Below are 12,943 nucleotides of genomic sequence, written 5' to 3' on the forward strand. Positions count from 1 at the left end.
TGCACTCTGCTAAGAAGTCTGGATATAAACAGCTGTTCTTTGCAAGAATGCTAGACGTTCTTCACTGACAGATGGCAGCAGTTCCCTAGGGGACACACACACACACACACACACACACACACACACACAGAAACCTTAGTAGGGTCAATAACATTGATATTCATCAGTGAAGTTACTGAAATTTAGAGTCAGTGAAAGGCCTGGAATTAAAAGCATACTGAAGTTAGTATGTCTTCTAGGCCTAATGCCAGCACAGATATTATTATTTTGCATACTTGTTATGAACAAAAACACTTTCTATTTTATATTTCACTTTTAAAGAGTCAGAGATAATTTGCAACAGTTAGATCATTAAATGCTTGTTCTATACATCTCAGATTTCCTTCTGCCCTTGTCACAGGAAATAGAAGGCCTTTAAATTTGTATCTTCGTGGGAAAAGTACCAGGCAAATCCATACTGAGATATGGCAGAATAGCTCTGTTTGGTTTAAGTCAATATATTTGGAAAAAAATCTCTCATCGAAAATACTACCAGAAATTCTTACTGATCCCTCCAACCTCCAGCCAAAATGAATAACTAAATAAATTTGGTTAGATATTTATTGTGATAGAAAAGAAAGAATAGGGCTATTGACATTACATTCTTCACCAAACTCTAAGTCAGAAAACTAGTGGTGGTTTTGGAAGCAGTGGATTTTGTTCCTACTAAATTTAAGTGTGGAGAACTATCAAATTTGGATCTCAGGAAAAGCCATGACACCATTTAGGAGCATCCACTGAAATTTCTTCTCCCCAAGAGAGATAGATTAGTTAGGCTCTTCATAGACTCATATAACTTTAAAATTGAAATGAAAGAAAAATCAAATATCAGGATTTAGATGGGCCTTAAAAGCTACTCAGTTCAACGACTCACTCACTCCTTAAATGCCTTATACCTCACTCTTGCAGGCGGTTTTAAAACCTGGGATTGCACACTTCTACAGATGGGAAGCTCATGACCACATGAGATGTTCATTCTGTCTTTGGATAGGATATTAGAAAGGTTTTTTTCCTTATATGGAGGTCAAATTTTCTCCTTAAACTTTTTTCTGTAGGCTTTCTGTCTCCTGAATAGAAGGTTAATAATAACAACGAATATTTCAGCACTTATAATATGGCAGGCAATGCTCTGAGCATATCACAGGGATTTATTTATTTATTCCTGAAAATAATCATTTTGGACAGGTTAATAATGGTATTAATATCATTCCCCAATCTACAAGTATGGAAGACTAGGGTGTAGAGAAGTTAAGTAAGACCACATGCTTTAAAAATATTTGATCCAGCCGTTGGTTAGGGATACTGACTCCAGAGCTCAAGTTCTACACTTGAATAACCCAAAGATTGGGTAGTCCAGTCTTTCAGAATGTTTGAAAAGAGTCATTGGGCTCCCCTCTGATAGTTCTAACAGAAAAAGGCAACTATTGCTTTTAACATCATCTATTAATCAGATATTTAACCTATGTATTAATTCTAAAGAAGGTATTACTTTTTCAAAGATACACTGTTTTTGTTTTTGTTTTGAGACAGGGTCTTGCTCTGTCACATAGGCTAGAGTGCAGTAGTGCGATCACACCTCACTAGAGTCTCAACCTCCTGGGCTCAATGGAACCTTCTGCCTCAGCCCCTTGAGTAGCTAGGACCACAGGCAAAAGCCACCATGCCTGGCTGATTTTTTAATTTTTTGTAGAGATGGAGTCTCATTATGTTGTCCAGGTTGGTCTCAAACTTCAAGATTCAAGTGAGTCCTGCCTCAACCTCCCAAAGTACTGGGATTACAAGTGTGAGCCACTGTGCCCTCCAAAATACATTTTTCAGCACATTTATTACTAAAGGATGCAATTTATATGAAACTTACAATATGACATTAGAACTGAGAGCCATCTGCTTATGAGAGCCTGTGCTTTCCACTGCAACCAAGTTTTTAAAAAGCTCTCCTTCTCTGTCAGGAGTAATAAGGAACCTTGTGAAACAGATGACCTGTGGATTCTCCATTCTGGATGAATGTTACAACACCCGAGGGTGCATTTTGAAAAATGACCCCCAGGCCTACCAGTGCTCACCACTCCCCTGAGATTCTGGTCTAGAAATCAGGAATAGGGCCATGCTTCAGTAGTTTTTAAAAGTTGCCTAAGTGATTCCACCACACAGCCAGGGTTGAGAACCACGGATCTAGTGACTAGACATGGTTCGGACTGCAAACCTGTAAAAGGCCACATGGCTAGTAGGAGGCAAAAGGTGAGACTGAGACTGGAACCCAGGTTTTATGACTTCATAATCCGGATTTTTTTCCCAATGCGTGTTATTGTCAGCATCTCTTCTTTACACCTAGTCCCTTAAAAATGAAAAAAAAAAAAAAAGCCCTTTGCAGTGAGAAGGATGCACATGTGAGTGAACATAGAGAAAAGCTAGTTTTAAGGCTGCTTCAGGTTTTAACTACTCAGAACATGCTAATTTGTGGGGGGTGGGAGTGCGGTGGGGAAGCAGAATAACAGGCCTATCTCTGATGTGTTAGTACTTCCCCTCCTTGATTTTACTGACACGTAAATTAATATGTCCCAGGACACCCCAACTTCACTAATTCCACATAAACATTCTATCATGTTTTAGGTCCTAATGAATCGTCTGTCCATGAACTTCCCTTTTTATATGGCCATGCATGAACATCATTTTCTAAGGAGTGACTTCAGGGGGTTCTTACCTCAATTCAATTCCTTGCTGAATGTTACCGGCCAAATACTTCCTGTCTTTCTTTCTCTTGAATGCTCGCAGAGCTAGGGTGGCAGTTTGTACACTTGCTTTTCATTTGACCAGTTAGGCAGGACATTTCCTAGGTCCATCACCTTCGTTCTTAAAATTCTATTAAGACTTTATATCCTTCCGGCCGGGAGCAGTGGCTCACGCCTGTAATCCCAACACTTTGGGGGGCCGAGGCAGGCAGATCACGAGGTCAAGAGATCAAGACCATCCTGGTCAATATGGTGAAACCCCGTCTCTACTAAAAAGTACAAAAATTAGCCGGGCTTGGTGGCACACCGCTGTAGTCCCAGCTACTCGGGAGGTTGAGGCAGGAGAATCACCTGAACCCAGAAGGCGGAGGTTGCAGTGAGCCAAGATCATGGCACTGCACTCCAGCCTGGTGACAGAGCGAGACTCCGTCTCAAAAAACAAAAACCAAAACCAAAAATTTTGATATGGTTCCTTATTGCTCTTTTTCATCTCATTACTAACTTACCTTTTTTATTTATTTGACGATTAAACAGATACTTATTGGAGGCCTTCTGAATTCCCAAGCCCTGATTTATTTTTCTTCAAGGCACTTTCTCAAAACAAGAAATCATACTGTGTATTTAATAGTTTATGTGTTTGCTATTCGTCTCCCCTGCCCCCAGCACGGCAACAGGGACTTTATCATGTTCACACCATATCCTTGATACCTAAAGCATTGGCTCATTCACGGTAGATGGATACTTACTGAATGAGTGAAGAAATAAATAAACGAGTAAACGAATGAAAAAATGATAAACCAATGGAGAGAGAGAATGAGGGAGGGAGGAATGGATGGCTGGATGGGTGGTTAAGTGAACACCATGTGCCACTGTGGGGATATAAAAAAAATACTCAGCTTCCTGCCCTAAAGAATTTGTGGCTAAGCATTCAAGAAGCTACACTGTCTAGTGGGGGTGTAGACAAAGAACACTGCGAGGAGAGGGCAGGAATCTAGAAGCCTGCCTTGAGGAGTCAGGGAAGGCATTCAGGGGGCAAAAAGGGGTCTTGTTAAAACGCAGATTCTGATTCAGACACCTCGGGGAGAATCTGGATTTCTCACAAGCTTCCAGGGAATGCTCAATCTGCTGCTGATCATACTTTGTTTTTGTTTCTGTTTTGAGTCACGGTCTCGCTTTGTCACCCCAGGCTGGAGTGCAGTGATGCAGTCTTGGCTCACTGCAGTTCGACTTCCCAAGTTCAAACGATCCTCTCGCTTCAGCCCGCCAAGTAGCTGAGACCACAGGCGCACGCCACCACGCCCTAGTAATTTTTGTATTTTTAGTAGAGGCAAGGTTTGGCCATGTTGTCCAGGCTGATCTTGAACTCCTGAGCTTAAGTGATCCACCTGCCTCGGCCTCCCAAAGTGCTGGGACCATAGGCGTGAGCCACCACGCCTGGCCAGGGGATTATACTTTGAGGAGTGAAACTTTCAAATAGTTTCCTGGTGGTCCTTCCCTTTCACCTCCTACCAACCACCAGCTTTGGCTATTAAAGAAAGTGAAAGTAGATGAACAATATTTAAAATTAACAAACCTCAGCTCTTTACAGAGGCATTTTGAGGAATATCTGAAAATCTCCCAACTAACGAGAGGTCGTGTAAGTACATACGTCAAAAGGAACTGCTTTTTCAAGATAAAAAATTACTCTTGATTTAATGTATTCCACATTTATCAGTGACTTACCCTAACGTCTCTTCTAATCTGAGTGAAAACGTCTCTGTATATCCTGGATCACTCGTGGCGCCCAGGAACTGTGAAGCTGGCCTAAACCAGTCCCTGCCAGCTCTCCTCTCTGAACTGGTAAACCCTTGGGAGCTGCCTGAATGGTTCACCGGCCAGATGGCGCTGCTTCCCCATTCTTCCCAGGGTTGCATGGCTGTCGCAACTAGGAGCCAGCGCTGACTTTCCATCCTAACATTGGAATGCTTCCTCCATCGGAACAGCTGCATTCTCTTTGCCAACACATGTGTTTTTCAAAATCTCATTAGACATCTAATATTTTCAGCCAGACTGTGTCCCGAAGGCACTGTGGCCTCCCAGGAGGATTCCCTGAGTCTGGAAAAGGTACTAGGATGAGGAAAAGGCAGGTTATTAAAAAAGTGGGAAACAGAGGACCTGCTTCAAGTCTGCAAACATTTGTCATGGAAGCAAAATGGATGTTTCACACCAAGTGTGAGAAAGCCTCCACCACCAGGGGCAGGGGGGTGCCTTGAGGCTTCATGCTGTTCCCCACCCACCCTGCCCGTGCCCTGCCCCCCGTGATACTTAAACTGCAGTATTTGCAGTATTTGGGGGGGGCTGGAATAGCCAGTGCAAGGAAAGTGTTTAATCAGTATTAATCTCCCAGAATGTCACTGTTACTGCCTATCAATCTGCATAAATTCTACTGCAAAACTTTAGGAAGAAATGCTATTCAGAGCAAATGATGCATCAAATTCAAACAGGCCATCAAGACTGCTAATGGATTTTAATAGCAGCTATTACAGCATAATAGTATTTTCCCAACAGCTGTTTGTTGATACAATTCTGCGTTTACAGGACCTTTATGTCCAATCCCAGGAGATGGTTCACCATTCATTTATAATCATTTGGTTCCACCTACAAACAAATGCTACTTTATTTGCATTTGGAGATTGTGACTGGTCTGTAGATTTGACCTACTCCCACCTCATTCAACGAAACCAGCAGCGAATATTACAAGCTAGATTAATTAGTTAATATTTAGATGTACTAACTACTGCCAGAATAAATACTGTCAACTGGCAAACTCAGAGAAGCTTTTATTGATTGCTTGACTGCATTCTGAGGCATGTTAGTTTTGAAAACTGCTTTTTACTCGTATGCAAATGAGTGAAGGGCCTAAACTAGGATTCAGACTGAAATTTCAGAAACTGAAGCATCTATAAACCATTCTAAGTTTTTCTGCTTGAGATGACTAATATTAGAGAATGCCAATAAATCACTGCCAGAGCGAAGGGCTCAATTGGTAACAATTGTGATAATAACTGAAGTGAGGAAGAATTTACTAATGAAGCCCAAAGCTTTGTTGCTAGTGGTATGGTCAAGAGATTACAACAGGCCAGGCATGGTGGTTCATTACCTGTAATCCCAGCACTCTGCGAAGCGGAGGCAGGGAATCACTTGAGCCCAGAAGTTCGAGATCAGCCTGGGCAACATGGAGAAACCCCATCTCAACAAAAATATAGCCGTACTTGGTGGAGTGCATCTATAGTTCCAGTGACTCAGGAAGCTGAGGTAGGAGAATTCCCCTGAGCCCCTACCCAAAAAAAAGAGAGATTACAATAGATTCCAAAAGTCTTAGTGCAGTTTTAAGTTTTAATGACTTCAGAAATATGCATATTAAAAACTTACATAAAACATCATTTGAAAGTTTGTTTTCATTCCTTTTATACTGATTTAGTTCTGTTAATTAATTTTTTTAAACAATTATTTTTTCTTTTAGTTAACCTTTGCTATCTTCAATCAGGAGACTACAACAAAATAGAAAGTTCAAAATATATTATTCAAAACTTACAAAACTAATAGAGTAAAAGAGATGAAAGTAACTAAACTTCCACATGCAGTGTGTTGTAAGTTTATAGTATTTCTATATCTGACACTATTAACACGTAAAACTGCACTGAGGCTTTTGGGACAAACTGTGTAGAACTTAAACAAATGCAAACTTGGTGAAACAAAGAAGTAGCGCTGAAGTCCCCCTCCTGTCCAGCCATGGGTGGTATGGTTCTTAAAGGAATCTGCATGTATAACTCCTGGTGTTTTCAGTCCAGGAGGTGCTGAGGGGTTTCCTTGCTTAGTGCTACAGAGAGTTGCAGAAGAATCAAGTGGGAATAACAATGATAGGAAATAATTGCTCTGTTGAATCAGGGTGTTTGATTTGTTATATCTTTAAAACAATTTTTTTCTTTTTTTGAGACAGAGTCTCACTCTGTCAGTTACGATGGAGTGCAGCAGCATGATCCTAACTTACTGCAGTCTCAAGCCTCCAGGGCTGCTCCCGCCTCAGCCTCCTGAGTAGCTGGGACTACAGGCAAGCACCACAAGGCCCAGATGAATCACGGTGTTTGGAAAGGATGCAGGCATTTTATACCCCACAGAACTTTACAATCCATACAAGCATTTCTCTCTACATTATCTCATTTAACCCTCAACACAATCTGGATGGGTGGATAAGAAGGCTGAAGTCACAGGGAATTTTTGAGATGGGTCCAGAAAAAAAAATTATAGGTAGCAAATGGCTGTGAATTTAAAGTCAAAGCTTCTGATCCTTCTCTAGTCCATGGTCACCCTTGACCAGGGGGACTGATCCAGGCAACGTAGTCTAGGAGGGGCTCAGGGAGTTCAGACAGGAGCAGATCAGAAAGTGGCAAACAGGGACAAGAACCTAAGCCCTGCTCTGCTCCAGTGCAAAGCGGTGTTTGCTGGAGAAGCGGACTTCATACTGGAAGAAACAAGCCCCTTTTAGCTGGAGGCCACTGAGCTGACTGGGCTACAGTCCCCTTGAGGTAGAGTTTTCAGCCGCAGAGGCCTTGTCTGCTCACCTCCCAATCTGGGTCTGCCTCCCTGGAGACCACCGTTTGAGGTGTAATGGAAATAGTGCATTTGATGCCTGCCTGTGTCACAGAGTTTTTGTGTGACTGTGAATTCATATTTACTTCTGATACAAACAGGAAACAGGGAGATACTGGGTAGAAGAGGGCAGTTCCCAGGCCCCACCCTCAATCCTGGAAACCCGTAGCCCTAAATGGGAATAAGCATTCCTGTTTTCGCACCCAAATATTGCCTTTTGGCCCCCATGCCCCACTATCCTATACCCATACAGACCCCAAACCCCAGGCTCCATGAGCAGATAGGCAGAAGAGCAGATGAACAGCAGAAGAGCAGCGTGGCAGAGAAGGAGAGAAGAAAAGGAGTGTGTGAACATCAAGAGGACTTTGGCTGGGGTCAGTTAGAGAGGAGAGCGGCTGAACTCCAGGGGAAGATCATCTTCCCACTCCATTCCCTTTCCAACTCCCCATCCATCCTGTGGAGAACCATCTTCATCCAGCAATAAAATCCCCCACATTTACCATTCCTCACTTTGTCCATGTGACCTGATTCTTCCTGGATGCTGGAAAAGAAGCCGGGTACCAAGAGGGCACTGAACTGGTTAACACTTAACTCATCTGTGGATGGCAGAGTTAAAAGAGCACTGTAGGCCGGGCGCGGTGGCTCAAGCCTGTAATCCCAGCACTTTGGGAGGCCGAGGCGGGCGGATCACGAGGTCAGGAGATCGAGACCATCCTGGCTAACATGGTGAAACCCCGTCTCTACTAAAAATACAAAAAACTAGCCGGGCGTGGTGGCGGGCGCCTGTAGTCCCAGCTACTCGGAGGCTGAGGCAGGAGAATGGCCTGAACCTGGGAGGCGGAGCTTGCAGTGAGCCGAGATCGCGCCACTGCACTCCAGCCTGGGTGACACAGCGCGAGACTCCGTCTCAAAAAAAAAAAAAAAAAAAAAAAAAAAGAGCACTGTAGCTTGCCCACCGGGGCTTTGGGAGTCACAGGCACCCAGCCCTAGATGCTACCATGGGGCTGGAGCCCAAAAGCGCTCACACTGGCTCCTGTACCTGCTGGTCTGCGTGCTCCTCCTCCCACAAGGGGTTTGAGCACACAGCGCCCAAACAGACAATCCACACCCCTGTCACACATCCTGTGAGGGAGGTCAGGGAATTCTCCAGTCTCGCTTCCTTTGTACACTAACATAATAATAGTTATCCCCTACAGTTTAAATAAATCCCTTACAGTTTAAATAAATTAGTTTAAAAAGCTGGTGCACTTGGCAAAGAGCTTGTCCATTGAATCTAATCTGGCTCCTTGGTGTAGAAACAGAGCTGCTTTCCTCTTCCCTGGGTATCTGGCAGTTGGGGGTCTCTTGATGTTACTGCAACCTGAGCACCCAGCACACAGCAGGCACCCCGTACATGTTTCTGAATGAATGGATGGATGTCAAAAGCATACTCACACTTTCTCCATCACACGCCAGCTACTTCCCTGGTACCCTTATTTCCATGACTGATGCTATACGATATTATTTCTATCACTTTCCTTTCCTCATCAACTAGGGCAGATATTTTGGAGTCACCCTTGATATCACTGCTCCCCCGTATCAGTACTAAAGATTCCTCTCTTTTTCTCTAACCTACTGTTTCCCTTCTTACTCTAATAATTCCAGGTCGCATGCTTATGACTTGTATCTAAAACCATTAGAATAACCTCACTACTCTTCCTGACATCTGTTTACCCTGCATCAGTCCACTCTATATGCTGCATCCAGATTAGTCATCCTAACTATGACCATGATTTTCGCCAAAAGCCCCCCAAAAGTAACAGATGTCACAGTATTCCACATCACAGCCACGTTCTACCTCTCCACCCTCATCTCCTATATGTCCTTCCGGACTTGCTCTACTTCAACCAAGCCAAAAACCCTGGCTCTCTACACGCATCTTAGATTTATTGCATTCATGCCTAGCAAGAAACCTGTAAATGTCCAGACTTGGGCCAGGCGCGGTGGCTCACGCCTGTAATCCCAGCACTTCGGGAGGTGGAGGTGGGCGGATCACTTGAGGCCAGAAGTTTGAGACCAGCCTGGTCAACACTGTGAAACTCCATCTCTATTAAAAATACAAAAATTAGCCAGGTGTGGTGGCACATGCCGGTAGTCTCAGCTACTTGGGAGGCTGAAGCACGAGAATCGCTTGAACCCAGGAGGCAGAGGCAGAGGCAGAGGTTGCAGTGAGCAGAGATCACACCACTGCACTCCAGCCTGGGCGACAGACTGAGACTTGGTCTCAAAAAAAAAAAAAAAAAAAAAAAGGCTCAACAGGTTTGCTGAATTTAACCCAGCCAAATTTAATAGAATTGCCTGAATCTTTATGCTCAAAAATGAATCTGAATTAGAAGCCTCATTTGGGAAGTTTAAGATTACCCCATGCCTTTCTTTCTCCTCCACCCTTGGTCCTATCTTCTGTGAGACTGCTGCTCCATCTTTTCTTTTCTCGAGACATAATATACAAACTACTCAGGAACAGAACACACCATCAAGGAAGCAGGAATGTATATTTGTGTAAGTCAGACAATCTCATTTGATAAACTGATGTCTACAAAAATTAATCATCTATATACCTCAAGCCTATGTTTAGGGGCCTTTAATCCCCAAATAACAAGAGACTTAGTCTATTTAATTTGTAAGAATTCTACTTTTGTAGACCTGAACTGGATACAATTTTATCTCCAGACATCAAAGCCCGGGGATAAATGATTGCTTTTCTCTTTTGCTTGGAGTTTTTTCTCGTCATGTTTTATACTTTAGACATTTTGTTTTTGGTCACTAGGTGGCTCTGAATTTCCATTGGAAAATAAAAGTCTTTAGAAAACATGGAAAAACATACATAATTTTCACCAAATAATTTTAAAATACTTCATTCAACAATGATTGACTTGAGAATATTAATCAAAGTTTATCAAAATACCCATCAACTCCAAATAGCACTCTATCTGTCAATCTTATGTAGATTTTTGAGATCGATTATTTATAGCTTTATACGAAATTATAGCTTTTGCATTGGTTACAGGTACAATTTTTAAATGATTCATAAACTCTGTTCCAAATAATGCCACTCTGGAGCTGTATGGTATTATGTATTACGTACGGTCAAACAACTGGGTCCATCATATTTAAAAGACAACTTCAAAACACTGCCATATAACTTTAATGGCTTTAAAGTCTTTCCTAAGTATACTTTAGCAGCCTCCAGAGCGTCTGGTGCCAACTCTGAAATCACTTTTAAGGTTGGCAATTTTAAACCAAAAGAACGGTTAGAACAAGCATCTTTAGCCAATTTGGAAGTCGCCAACAGTTTCCTTCTGTTGTTGGAAAAAGTGATTTCTTTGCTCTGAGTTCTACATCAACCATTAAATGTGCTGCATTTGAGTCCTGTAAGGATTTAATGTTTTTCCAGATCTTTAATGACAATACTCTCTGTTATTTCATCAAAAAGTGTGTTAACATAGGAAGAAGTCATCCAAAGTCATTTCCGGATAACCTATTAATAAGGGAGGCAGGAACGGCAGCTGCAGAAATGTGGGCAGAGAAAACAACTATGACAAGAATAATCCAGATGGCAGTCTGCTTGACTTGAACTGTCTGGAAGAGGCCCATCTTTCAAATGCTTAATACCACTTTTTACTATAGATTCCACACATGTTCATTTCTTAACACACTCTGAGAGAGGTGGTGAGATACTCTTGCGGTAATTTCACCCCCAGCCCCCTAGACCATCCTTTTCAAACTCTCCAAACTCTCCACATTTCTTTTTACATGTTCAAAATGCAGGCAGTGTAGAATGACTGTCTGTGGCTCCTTCAGTCCTAGCTCTTGTATGGAGGTGGAGGTCCCTACATACACGACCACATGAGACTGAGCTCCAGAGCCAGGCCCTTCACCATGAGCACGGCTGTGGACGCATGAGGAGCCTCAATGGCTCCACAACTTGGCAATCTTAATCCAAACAAACTACGTAAAACGTTTTTAGTTGGACTCAAGATAAATCCCAGGCAGAGCAATCCTCAAAAGAAACCAGCAAACTGGATATTCAGTTTCTGATTTACAATTTTTTTTAAATGGATTAAATAGCTTCCTTCACTCCCCACTGTGTCTTCGGCTCTGAGACACATCCACTGCCACATACCTACACCCCTCCCACCTGGTACACCATCTCCCCCTCCATCTCCATCTGACAATGTGTATTTTTCCTCAAGTCCTATGTCAAACAAGGTGAAGATTGAGGTCTTCTTCTGTTCGGAGCAGTATTATAGCTTCATGACAAAGAGCCCAGATGCTGGAGTTCAGGCTGCCTGCACTGGAAGTCAAGTCACTTACTGGTCATGAGATCCTGAGCAAGTTACTTAATTTCACTTGCCACATCCATAAAATGGGATCATAGCAGGAGTACCGGTGTCACAGAGTTACGTGAGGTTTAAACAAGTTACCTTAAAGGACTTAGTATGGTACCTGGTATACTATGCAGCTTAAGTGTTAACAGGCTGTAGTCATCTAAGTGAGCCATAACAAGCAGAGGCGAGATTCTGGGAGTGCTCGCCCCAGGTCTGAATTAGATGCAACTACTGTGTACTCTCCTGGAGGAAACATACTCGTAATACCACTTCAACCACGAACTGGTGGTGTACTTGCCCACTTCCTCCAATGGATTGGGATGACACAAAAATAATGAACAGATGAAGTTTCATATCCCGCATCCCCAAGAGAGGTTCTGGTGTCGTCTATTTAGCTTCCTTGCCTCTCCCGTGCTCTCTGAGGACTGAGAGATTAAAAGCCATGTTGGTGGATACTGCAGAAGAGAAGGTGGGGAGGAGAATATGCTGCATGGTATGGCGGTGATAGGAAGTGCTGGACAGCCCAATATGGAGAAGGAGAGGGGTGGCGGGAAAGAGGGAGTGGGATAAAGGGCATGGGGAAGCATGGGGAAGACAGAGCTTTCTTCTGTGTTTAGACAGTGAGAGGGGCCCATGAGTCAAGGAATAAAAGAGGAAAGGAAATTTAATGAGTGGCCATAGGCTAAGCACTTGGATTGAGTTACATTGTTTGAAAGATATTAGTAAAGATGGGAACTTGCATTTGGACAAGACTTCACTAGAGGAGCACCTCTAGAATTGACCTGTGGATCTCAACTTCATTAGGTTTAAAAGATTATTTGTTGGGCAAGGGTAGGAGCAATAACCTCATTCACAATGCATTCATTGATTCGTTGATTTACAGAGCAAATACTTCTGAACAACTCCTGCATTTCTGGCACTCTTCTAGGCACCGGTGATACAGGAGCCAACAAGACAGACATGTCACTGCTCTCATAGAGCTGCATTTCAGTGCATGGAGGCAGACAACAAATAAATAAATGAATAAGATAATTTTTAATAGCAACGTGTCAAAATAGTGTGATGGGAAGGAGCACGATGAGGCAGAAGGAAGGTTTAAACTGGGCAATCCAAGATATGGCATGGTTGTATGTGGGTTGACATTCTTGCATCATGGGAGTGGCCAGCTCCTTTCATATT

General features: G+C 42.9%; 1 protein-coding gene across 6 annotated transcripts in view; it reads right to left on the reverse strand.

The window, feature by feature from the left end:
- PRUNE2 (prune homolog 2) overlaps window positions 1–12,943 on the reverse strand; it is a 293,604-nt gene that overhangs the window by 133,599 nt on the left and 147,062 nt on the right. The window lies entirely within an intron of this gene.

The sequence above is a fragment of the Theropithecus gelada genome, chromosome 15, assembly GCF_003255815.1.
Source record: "Theropithecus gelada isolate Dixy chromosome 15, Tgel_1.0, whole genome shotgun sequence".
Classification (NCBI taxonomy): domain Eukaryota; kingdom Metazoa; phylum Chordata; class Mammalia; order Primates; family Cercopithecidae; genus Theropithecus; species Theropithecus gelada.